The sequence below is a fragment of the Lactuca saligna genome, chromosome 8, assembly GCF_052625555.1.
Source record: "Lactuca saligna cultivar CGN05327 chromosome 8, ASM5262555v1, whole genome shotgun sequence".
Classification (NCBI taxonomy): domain Eukaryota; kingdom Viridiplantae; phylum Streptophyta; class Magnoliopsida; order Asterales; family Asteraceae; genus Lactuca; species Lactuca saligna.
In genome coordinates this window covers 53,197,676-53,209,996 of record NC_136424.1, presented here as the reverse complement: position 1 = coordinate 53,209,996, position 12,321 = coordinate 53,197,676, and the positions used below count along the sequence as shown (strand labels likewise).

At 34.5% G+C, this 12,321-nt stretch overlaps 1 pseudogene; it reads right to left on the bottom strand.

The window, feature by feature from the left end:
• Positions 1 to 3,078: 3,078 nt before the first annotated feature.
• On the bottom strand, positions 3,079 to 3,816 carry LOC145009629 (secreted RxLR effector protein 161 pseudogene; annotated as a pseudogene).
• Positions 3,817 to 12,321: the final 8,505 nt, after the last annotated feature.

The following is a 12,321-nucleotide window of genomic DNA, read 5'->3' as shown; positions in this document are numbered from 1 at the left end:
CAAAAATAAAGAAAATACATCGATACTTAGAAATAGTATAGATTTGATAACCATGTTTAACATGAAGATCTGGTGGTGTAACCATGTGATCGTTTCGATGACATGGTTCATGTTCTCAAAATGTATTTAAAATTGCAATAGAACCTTCCTTGGAATGAGTTCTTTTCCACAAACGCATGCCAAAAAAACCCATTTCTTTAAATTTAGAAGAGTTGGGAAAAAAACCATTTCTTGAACCAAAATATTTGAATGGTTCGAAAGATTCTTGAAGAGAGATTTTGATTTTTAATTATATACAACTTTATTTTTTAATTAAATTTTAAAGTTTTCTCAAGATAATCTAAAATTCTGCCGTTTCAAAATAAAGATCCATCAAGACAACCACACTCCGTTTATTGGTTATTTTTGTGTAATGGTTTTAAGCCTCTTGTTAGTTTTTTATAAAATTTAGATGTTCAAAAAAAAATAATAAGAAAAAAAAAACAAGATACACGTGTACTTATTTTTTTTTCATGAGCGACTACTTCAGTCCAAGAGCAATATCAAAAGGATTTAATTAGAAATTAATCGAAACTCTTGAGGTCTTGAAGCACTGGCCAAACTACAAGGGTAGTGATGGTACTACAATATCCCCAAAATATATATATATATATATATATATATATATATATATATATATATATATGGGGATGTTGTAGTACCCTCACTACCCTATGTAGTTTCACGACCTCAAGAGTTTCGATTAAGTTCTAATTAAATCCTTTCGATATATATATATATATATATATATATATATATATATATATATATATATATATATATATATATATATATATATATATATAAACAAACTCTATGTTATTTTACTCTCCTACGAAAGGGATTGCACAATGTTTTTGATGATTGGGATAGAATAACTACATCAAATATATCTTTTTCCGTTGCTACCTCAAGTATAGAGAGAATTTAGGGCATGTTTGGCAAAAGTAGCTGTTAGCTGAAAGCGTGTAGCGGTTAGCTGGTAGCGTGTAGCAGGTAGCTGGTAGCGGGAAGCTGTAGCTTTTATTTGTTATATGAATGTTTGACAAAAATAGCTGAAAGCTTTTGAAATATATACAATTACATAAAAAGACAATTGATTAAAAATAAATAAATATATAAATATATTTTTAAGGGTAATTATGGAAAGTAATTTCAAAAGCTCAAAAGCGTTTTGTTAAACGCTACATGAAATAGCTTTTAGAATCGAAGTGTTTTGTTAAAACTAAAAGCTAATCGCTCGTACTGTTAAACGAAGTTTTTTGTTTAAACTATAGCGTTTTATCAAAAGCTAAAAGTTACAAACTCCCAAACGCTTCCAAAAGCTCCGTGTCAAACACACCCTAAGTTGCAGAAAGCATGGGTAATCAAGTTGAAACGATTGTTTAATCAGTTTTATTGAGAGTGATGTGGTTCTACAATTTGTTGACAACGATATCATTGATGGGTTTTAAGATATGACGACCAGGCAAATTCAATTATTACTTTTGCTTAAATTACATTTTTCGATTTACGATTTTAAATATTATGAAACTCTGCATTTATTATTTTGAATCGTGGAAATTTTATACCCGATCTCAAAATTTCTGACTTGGTCACTATTTTGAAAAAGAAAGAACCACAATAAGAGTTTACTTTCCTGTTTTCCACATCTTCACTAAAAACTCATATTTTCAAGTGGACAGTCAAAATATGTTTGACTCTTGGTTTAAAACGATAAAATATGGATTTTTAAGCAAAAAATCTCTTATTTTATGCTTGAATAAAGTTGGATATTCCAACGTAGTGAATGTTTGCCTGGTGGTGCCATTAAAGAGCAGACATTATTGTGTTTCAAATTGAGTGTTATGAGACTGCAACTACCCCATCTATTTCTCCCTCTCCATCACTAGTCTCTATCATAAGTGAATCAAATTATGCAAAATAATGATTTATTTGGTCTCATCCATCCATGTCATTTTTAATTTTGTATTCTTGATTTTAGTTATGAAATTAAATATTAAAGTCTTACTATGTTTTCTTAAGATTATAACTACATTTATTGTTTTACAATTTTAACAAAGATTTTTTAATATTCATAATATTTATTAATCGTGTTTCATTATGTAAATATCGACTTTGTAAAAAGAACAAATCCAAAGAGATATATGTTCATTAAGAAAATAAATTAGGCCATCAGTACGTATATTTTGGTAGTACCTATATATTTTTTGGTAGTATCTGTATATTTACGATGATAATAAGATAGGTGATAACTATATAGAATATAGATTTTGATAACCAAAAGACTTGTCGTTTAACGGTATAAAAAATATAGAAAAAGTGTCCCTTCAAAGAATTGGTTGGGTATACAAGTCGTTTAACACAAACGTGTAATATATGAATAGATTTAAGAGTGTATGAATTAGTTCTGAAAAGAACTATGAGTTGTGATAGTAAACTTGGAAACAATATACCTTCGCTATCATCTATTAGGATAACTTGACAAACAAAAAACACTATAATAAAGATGCAAAAGAAAACAATAAAAACATAAGGATTTAATATGGTTCACTTGATCAAAATAGGCAAGCTATATATATATATATATATATATATATATATATATATATATATATATATATATATATATATATATATATATATATATATATACAGATGAACAAGGAAACTAGAGAGAGATTTTATTGATAATCGTTATTATACACTTTCTGTTGGGGTTGAAACAAACTTTTATTCAGAACTAGAACAAAATGAGGAGCTTACTAGCTCAATTACAAGAAAAGAAAAAACAACTCTTTATTACAAATACTCACTGTATCACTCTCTGTTTTTGTGGTGCTCTACAACTGAAGGTAGAGTTCTTATTTATAGTTAAGCTAGTCTATCGTAACTACTATTACCATTTAATGTGTTCATCATGTGAAATGAAGAAGCTGTCATTTGAGTTCTTATTGTCAACATAGATGGAGGTGTAGCTACTTGTGTCAAGTTCACACCCAAGTCTCCCAAGTTAGGTTTACACTCACATTCTCCCCCTTAAACCGAACTTGGCTCGAGATTCGTCACGCCGATCATGTTTCGCATTTCACTATGTTTCACGTATACTAAAGCCTTTGTAAAGATGTCCGCCCGTTGATCCTTCGAGTTGGCATATTCCACTATAATTTGCCCACGTTCAATACATTCTTGTATGAAGTGATAATGAATGTCAATGTGTTTGCTTTGTCCATGAAACACATGATTTTTCATCAATGTGATTGTTGACTTGTTATCAACATATAAGGTGATAGGCATGATATGATGTCCTGTGAGCTCCTTCACGAGATTAGCAAGCCAAATGGCTTGACATGGTGTTGTTGTAGCTACCATGAACTCGGCTTCACATGTGGACAAAGCAACAATCTTTTGTTTTTGGGATTGCCAAGTTATCGCATTCCTTCCGAGACAGAAAACCATTCCACTTGTGCTCTTGCTATCAACAGGGTCACCTCCAAGATCACTATCGGTAAAACCAACCAAATCTTCAATTTCACGACCTCTTCCATAGTTGAGTCCATAATCAACGGTTCCTTTTACGTATCGTAAGATGTGTTTCACAACTTGAAAATGCAAAGTGGTTGGTTCCTCCATGAAACGACTTGCAATTCCAACCGAAAAGGACAGGTCTGGTTGAGTGTGAGTCAAGTACCTTAAACAACCTACCACTCGCCTATATTCAGTTGGATCAACTTTTTCACCATCTTCATCCTTCTTAACCTTCAACTTAGGTTCCATTGGTGACGTTGTTGGATTGCAATCCAGCAACCCAAATTACTCTAAAATCTTCTTTGCATAAGTTGTTTGTAGTAAAGATATTCTCCACTTCTTTTGCGAAACTTCGATTCCAAGGTAGTAAGAAAGTAATCCCAAGTCACTCATTTCGAATTCTTTCTTCATTTGTTCTTTGAATTCGACAATGTCGTTAGTGTTCGATCCGGTAATGATCAAGTCATCAACATAGACACCAACAATAAGAATTTTGTCTTTTGAGTTCTTTTTGTAAACAGCTAGGTCTAGTGAACTTTTTGTAAAACCAAGTCTTTTAAGCTTTTATCCAAATGAATTTTCCAAGCTTGAGGAGCTTGTCGTAGACCATAAAGAGTTATATAAAGCTTGAACACCTTGTGATTGTTTGCTCTATCAACATATCCTTCTGGTTGGGTGACATAAACCTCCTCTTTGAGATCTCCATTGAGAAAAGCCGACTTGACATTGAGATGGTGGACAACCCACCCATGTTGAGCTGCTAAGGCAAGAATAAGCCTTACGGTGTCAAGTCGCGCTACCGGTGAAAAAACTTCATCAAAATCGACTCCTTCCTTTTGTACAAATCCTTTTGCTACAAGTCGAGCTTTATGTTTCACAACTTTTCCCAAGTTGTCTTTCTTCACTTTAAACACCCATATCAAACCGATTGCTTTGTGTCCGGGTGGCAAATCGGTAAGTTTCCATGTCTTGTTCTTCTCGATTGCATCCAACTCTGTTTGCATAGCCTCCTGCCATGCCTTAGAGATTACCGCCTCTTTAAAATTCAAGGGTTGATCTGCTGCTATCATCAACAATTCTCCGGTTTCAAGGAACACATTTTCGGTTTCAGAATAAATATCGTTTAACGGACGCAATCCGCTTGGCCCAATCTCACTAGAAGGGCTTTCCATATGGGGCGAGGTTGAAGAAAACGGGGCTGAGACAGGAGTTTGTGGGGCTAGTTTAGGCTCGTCAAATTCAGCATATGGTTGTCCAATGTGGATTGCATCGATTCCTGGACTGTTTGGTTTTCGGGGTCATTTTGAGGTGTTTCGAGGTGTATTTGGGGTTGTGGTTCAATTATGGTAAAGTTCTTAAGAGTCGCCATCTATTCATCTTTGTTTTTGTACCAATTCCGTTCTTCTTTTTCGTCAAAAACAACATCGCAACTAACTCGCAACTTTCAGTCTTGCGGATCAAACAAATGGTTGCCTTTAGTTCCATCTTCCACACCTAAATACACCATCTTTTTACTTCGATCATCAAGCCTCTTCAAGTGACCACCTACAAGATTAGAAAAAGCAACACAACCAAAAACTTTTAGATGTTCAAGGTTAGGCTTTTTGCCAAACCATGTTTCATAAGGCGTCTTGTCGAGAAGTGCTTTTGTTGGCAGGCGGTTGAGAAGATAAACTGCATGTCTAACCGCTTCTCCCCAAAACTCTCCCGGAACATTTCTACCTTTGAGCAGACTTCTTTCCATGTCCATAACGGTCCGATTTCTCCTTTCTACAACTCCGTTCTGTTGAGGTGAATATGGTGTCGTAAGATGCCTTTGAATACCATTTTCTTCACAAAATAATGAGAATTCTTTTGAAGTGAACTCTCCCCCTCGGTTCGTTCAAAGTATCTTTATTTGATAACCCGAATTCTTTTCAACCATCAACTTGAACCGTTTGAAAGCGCTCAAGGCTTGAGACTTCTCCGATAGCATGTAAACCCACATCCACTGGCTAAAATCGTCTACTAAAAGGAGAAAATATTTACTCCCTCCAACAGACGTAGGTGTGATCGGACCACATAAGTTCGCATGAACAAGTTGTAGAGGTTTTTGAGCCCCAAAAACTGCATGATCCGGGAAAGGAATTCAGGTTTGTTTGGAAAGAACGTACCCTTCAGATACTTGGTTTGGGTGCTCAATCTTTGGGACTTCGATTGCCATATTCTTTTCGGACAACTTCTTTAAGGCGAGAAAGTTAACATGACCGAGTCTAGAATGCCATATCCAAGCTGGTTCGTCTTTTGTTGCTAAAAGACAAGTCGGTCTACCGGTCCTTAAAGGGGTTTTATATAACCGGTTTTGGGATCGTTTAACTCTCAAAAGTAGATTTTTGTTTCTGTCAAACAATGTCAGATCCGACCCATTCATTATGACCCGACTCCCTTCCTCCGTTATTTGTCCAAGACTAATAATATTGTTTTTAGACTTGGAATGACATATACCTCATTAAGGAGTCTTTGGTCACCATTTTTGCTATCGAATAAAATCGACCATTTTCCCAAAATAGCGACGGTCGAACCATCCCTAAATTTCACGTGACTTGTAACGTGCTCATCTAGTTTGCGAAACTTTGAGCGGTCTCCAGTCATGTGATTGCTAGCACCGTTGTCGAGATACCATACCTTGGACTCGACTCGATTTTCTCCCGATGCAAGAAGATTAACACAAATCTTCTCTCTTAGAGACACTTTTTTGTGTGCATATTCTTGTGCGACTGCCATCATCAAAATAGGATCTTCTTCGTTGGCTTGACTGAGGTTCGCCTCCTCACCTCGATTCTTGTTTGGACACTCCGAAGCATAATGACCAAATTGTTTACAAGTAAAGCATTTGATTTTACTTTTTTCCTTTCGAGAAGGATTATGGTCATTCCGATTTGTATTGTACTCGCGACCACCTCCTTGGCCACGTCCATGACCTTGGCCTCGTCTCCGGCCTCAGTTACCATGTCCTCTTCGTCCTCTTAAAGTGTTTGACGAGTTTCTCTCACCAGTTTGCTTCGAATGAGATGCCCCATCGACATGTGTAAGAAATAGAGAAGGTCCTCCTTCTTTTTCTCCATAGCTTCGAAGTCTCTCTTCATGGGTCTTAAGACGACCCACAACTTCTTCCACCGTCATATTCTTCAAATCTTCGAATTGCTCGATAGATGTTACAATTTGTATAAATCGTATCGGTACGGCTCGCAGAAACTTCTTCACAACCGTAATTTCTTCAATCTTTTCACCTAGAGATCAAATACCGGTTACAATAGTATTCAATCTCATGGAAAAATCATCTACTGATTCACTGTCTTTCATCTGGATCACTTCGAAGTCACTTCTCAAGGTTTGAGCTTTAGCCTCCTTGACCCGATCGGCTCCCATGTGCATCATCTTAAGTGTTTCCCATGCTTCTTTACCTGTATCCTTCTCAACTAACATCAGAAGTACGTCCTTTGGAATTGCTTGATAAATAGCCGTAAGAGCCATCCAATCTTCACGTTCATCTGTTTCTGCATTTTTAATTACATCCCATACTCCTTGTGCTTGCAAATTCACTCGCATTTTTATGGCCCACACCGTGTAGTTCATCTTTGTGAGCATTGAATATTGTAACGTAACACTACCGTCTTTCCCAGTCCTTTGAAGACTTTCAACTTCGGCTTGAGAAGATGACGAAGTAGGTGTAGTCATTTTTGGCATATACTTGGGCATACACGACAATGATTTTTTTTTTTTTTTGAAGTACAGGGACCAATATGAAGTTTTCATAAGTTCAGGGAGAAAATAGAACTTTTATAGAAGTAAAACAGGGGCTAAACTGAAAATTTTCTGAAAAAACATGACCAAAATGCAATTTTTCTGAAAAACAGGGGCTAAATTGCACTTTTCGGAAGAACAGGGGCTAAACTGCAATTTTCAGAACTTTGGTCATCTACTGACGTCACTGCTACAGTGCTGCTACAGTACCACTACAGTGTCGTCTTCTCCGGCAAACCCTGGTTTTTCCGGCCAACTTTCCAACGACTTTTGACCAACTTTGACCAGCAATTTGGAAGCCTTCCGGTGGTCAAAAAAATCAAAAACATATATTTTCGTAATCCTCGGAACGAGACCTTTCCAAAGGTGTACTCCGAAATTGATTTTGAGACAAAAAAAAATCGACCAAAAAACAAAGAATGTTCCCTCGGAGCTTAACCAAGCTCTGATACCACTTGTTGGGGGTTGAAACAAACTTTTATTCAGAACTAGAACAAAAGGAGGAGCTTACTAGCTCAATTACAAGAAAAGAAAAAACAACCCTCTATTACAAATACTCACTCTATCACTCTCTGTTTTTGTGGTGCTCTACAACTAAAGTTAGAGCTCTTATTTATAGTTAAGCTAGTCTACCGTAACTACTATTACCATTTAATGTGTTCATCATGTGAAATGAAGAAGCTGTCATTTGAGTTCTTATTATCAACATAGATGGAGGTGCAGCTACTGGTGTCAGGTTCACACCCAAGTCTCCCAAGTTAGGTTTACACTCACACTTTCTACAAACGTTTGACCTAATTTTTTCTAGGTTGGGTTCATGAGCGTATAACATCACCGAAATAAGCTTAGCCATGATTGTATATGGCATGTTTAGCTCCCTAGTTACCAGGGCAAACCGAAGCTCAAATTATGGGACTGCTTTGGATATCCGAAATTCGAAGCATGATGTGCGGTAAATTCCATCTTAGGTAATGAGATCGTTAACCCATTGTTGTGCTTTGGTGCGAAAATCATATTCACAATTGTTTTTCCAATTTTTTTACCAATAGTATAAGACGCCCATTATGAGTTTAATTCGTTGATTTTTTTATCAGAAAGAATGTCTTGTTCATAAATATGCATATATGCAAATTTCTGATTTGCATATATGCATATTTCTGAAAAAGATTTTTTTTTTTTTTTTTTTTTTTTTTTTGCGAATTTAAGTTCTTAATGAGTGTGTTAATGATTTGTGTACTTAGTTTTGAAAAAAATGGTTACATTGAAATCTTGTAAAAAAATTATATTTTTACGAATCTTTGAATTTTAAAGGATCTAAACACACACAAACGAATATATATATATATATATATATATATATATATATATATATATATATATATATATATATATATATATATATATATATATATATATATATATATAGTCAATATCAAATAAGAAGGAAATTTTAGGTAGGAAGGTAAGAAGTTTTTTTTTCTACATATTTTTTTCGCGATCAAACAAAATGAATCATTAGATGATTCATTTGTAAGATGATTCACAAGAAAAAATTCTCAAAAAAATATCTCGATGATTCATTTATATAATGATTTTGTTGTTATTCACTAAAATTATCATAAATGTGAATTTTTTCTTAATTTACTTAAAAATGAATCATAAAGATGTTTTTTTGGGAATTTTTTCTTGTGAATCATCTTACAAATTTATCATCTAGTGATTTATTTTTTTTGTTCGTCAAAAAAATATGTAGAAAAAAAACTTCTTACCTTCCTACCAAAAAAAATTTCTTACCGGATCTATATATATATATATATATATGAGAGAGAGACAGTTTACATGAAATTCTAAAAATATAGAGATATTAAGATTAAACCTCAGACGTATATTTTTTATTTATCGTTCTAACGTTCCAACATACCGACATGAGTGAGATATCCATAATCATAAATGATTATATAGAAAAGAGGTATAATCGTATATGATTATACATGTTTATGCTTATATGCCTAATTATAAATGATTTTATATATATATATATATATATATATATATATATATATATATATATATATATATATATATATATATATATATCTGTTCACAGATTGAGTAATCATATATGATTATGATGGTTGGTAACAGTGGTATAATTGACAAAGGTGACAGTGGTGGGGTCGATTGGTCGTAGAAGTGGTGGTGGCGGTGGCGGTTATGGTGGTGGGGAAAAAAGAAACAAGTGGTGCTAAATAATCATTTATGATTATAACTCTACTGTCATACCGGTGTGCCGGAACGCTAAAGCGGCAAATGAAAAATACATAGTTGAGGTTGAATCTCAAGATCATTATCTTTTTCGGAATCTCAACGGAAACAATTTATATATATATATATATATATATATATATATATATATATATATATATATATATATATATATATATATATATATATATATATATAGAGAGAGAGAGAGAGAGAGAGAGAAAAAAAAAGAGAGAATGTGAATGATGTTTAATAGATAACCATTATTAACAAAAAACCAATGGATCTGTCGTGAACGTTGGGAACTATAACGGCCAACAATCAAGAGAAGGTTTTAGATTTATACATTAACCTGCATGCATCGTGTTTTACCAAGAAACACACTTCAACTTTTCATTAAAAATTTTAGACCATATTTTTTATCTAAAAAACGCAAATATACCAAAATTATATATATATATATATATATATATATATATATATATATATATATATATATATATATATATATATATATATATATATATATATAACATTTTTCCATTTACATCAATATTGATATAAAACAATAATTTTTTGAAGAAAAATCCCATTTCGTTTTTTTTTTTTTATCAATATTTAGGTTTATTTTTATCAAAAAAAAAAACTAAATATACCAAAATTTTAATTTTTTTCCTATATAAATAAACATCAAATATTATATAAAACTATTTGTAACATCCCAAGTTCAGAAGCAAGAGTTCAGGGGTTTAAAGTGTACATTGAGGGAGCTACTCGACGAGTAGGTGTGGTTACTCGTCGAGTCGGAGAGGGATTTGGTCGCTATTTAAGTGACCAACTCGCCGAGTCGGTAGTTGGACTCGACGAGTTGGTGATGGGAAGAGAAAACCCTAATCTTAGGGTTTGCACCCTATTTAAAGGATCTATTGTCCACCTCTCAGCCCCTTACGACCCTTTTGAGATCCAGAAACCCTAAATCGTGAGTGAGTGTCCTTAGAAGCAATTTGGAGCCTAGATAAGTGATTTTGTGAAGAGATCTTGAAAATCAAGAAGCTTGGATCAAGGAGATTTGTGGATATTCGGATTATTCTTCAGTGGGAGGTCGTTTTGGAGGTAATGAATCATTATCTTGACCTTCTCCTTTCTAGATCAATCTTTCATGGAGTTTCATGGTTTGTTTGTGGATAATAAGATGAGATTTTTGGTGCATGAGTTAGATCTGGAGTTGAAACTCCAGATCTGAGTTCTATTTGGATCCAATATGCAGAAATTCCTTTGAATTTCTATGCAAAAGCCATCCCCCATGAGTTAAGTTCCTTTCTAGCTTGGTTTTTGAATTTTGGGACATGAAAGCACGTAAAGGTAGTAACTTTATGTTGCTAATGCACTCTAGGGACCCAGATCTACTGTTTGGAGCAAAGGAGTAACTCTATATCTTTTGATTATGGGAATACCCGTATGAACTCGGCGAGTCTGGGAGATGACTCGGCAAGTAGGGTCAGGGTTTGGTCCAATTAAGTTCCAATTGAACTCGGCGATTCTGGGAGATGACTCGGCGAGTTGGTCTGGGGTTTCAGGCACTGAGTCGCGTAGTGACTCGGCGAGTTTAGGAGATAACTCAGCGAGTCGAGTTGTTTATGGTGGGTTTCAGAGTTAAGTGAACTCGGCGATTCACTAGGTTGACTCGGCGAGTATGGTCAACCAGGAAGGTTGACTTTGACCAAGAGTTGACCAGTTAATTTTCGAGGGTATGTTGGTAATTTTGGTTCTGATGGTTATGGTTTTCTTGGAGTATCAGATGGTGGTATTCGTGGCAGTGATCGGCAGTTTTGATTCTATCTCTCCAGCTCGACAAGTGCAAGGTGAGTTATCCTTACTATATCAACTGGGTCTAAGGCACCAAGGTCGGCCCTTTATCGGATGGGAATCTGGGTATTTGTTTGATATGTTATCGAGTTGCTAGATCTGCATCCTGGTATTAGGATGGTATTATGTTAGTGACCTGGTTAAGGTCGGTATCATGGTATATAGGGTAATGTTATGTTAATAACCGGTTAGGTCGGTATCCTGGTTAGGACGTTGTTATGATGCATAATCTGATTAAACTGTTTGTTTGGCTGAGGATTGTTATGTGATTAACTATTTTGTGTGCACATGGTTGTTTGATTGGGGTTGGGTTGAGGCGGGTCCTGCTTTGTGTTGTAGGCCAACATACCCAGGGCGGATCGGATAGACCGTAGGCCCAGCAAGCGGTCCGGATAGGCTGAAGGCCCCAAGAAGGCGGTTTAGACGTGCTTAGGATGTTGATATGATGCATGATTTAGTCATATTCACACTATCAATCTGGTGATATTCACATTGTGAATCTTAACTATGAATAATTTTGTTTTAACATTCACAATGTAAATCTGATTTACTATTTCAACTCTTTGATGATTCACCTATTATTTTAGTGAAATTTACATGTGAAACGAATTATATTTTCTAGTAATTTTATAATATTTCAACATTTTAATTACGCATAAACTAATTTTGTAAAATTCCAAGTGAATTTATTCAGATTGTGAATCCGAACTGTATATAATTTAACTTTCAAAATTCACAACGTGAATTTGAATTACTTCTTTTTACATTATGAATCTGAACTGAATATAAATCATTTTATAGCATGCACAATGTGAATATGTGATAAAATTTCGAGAATGT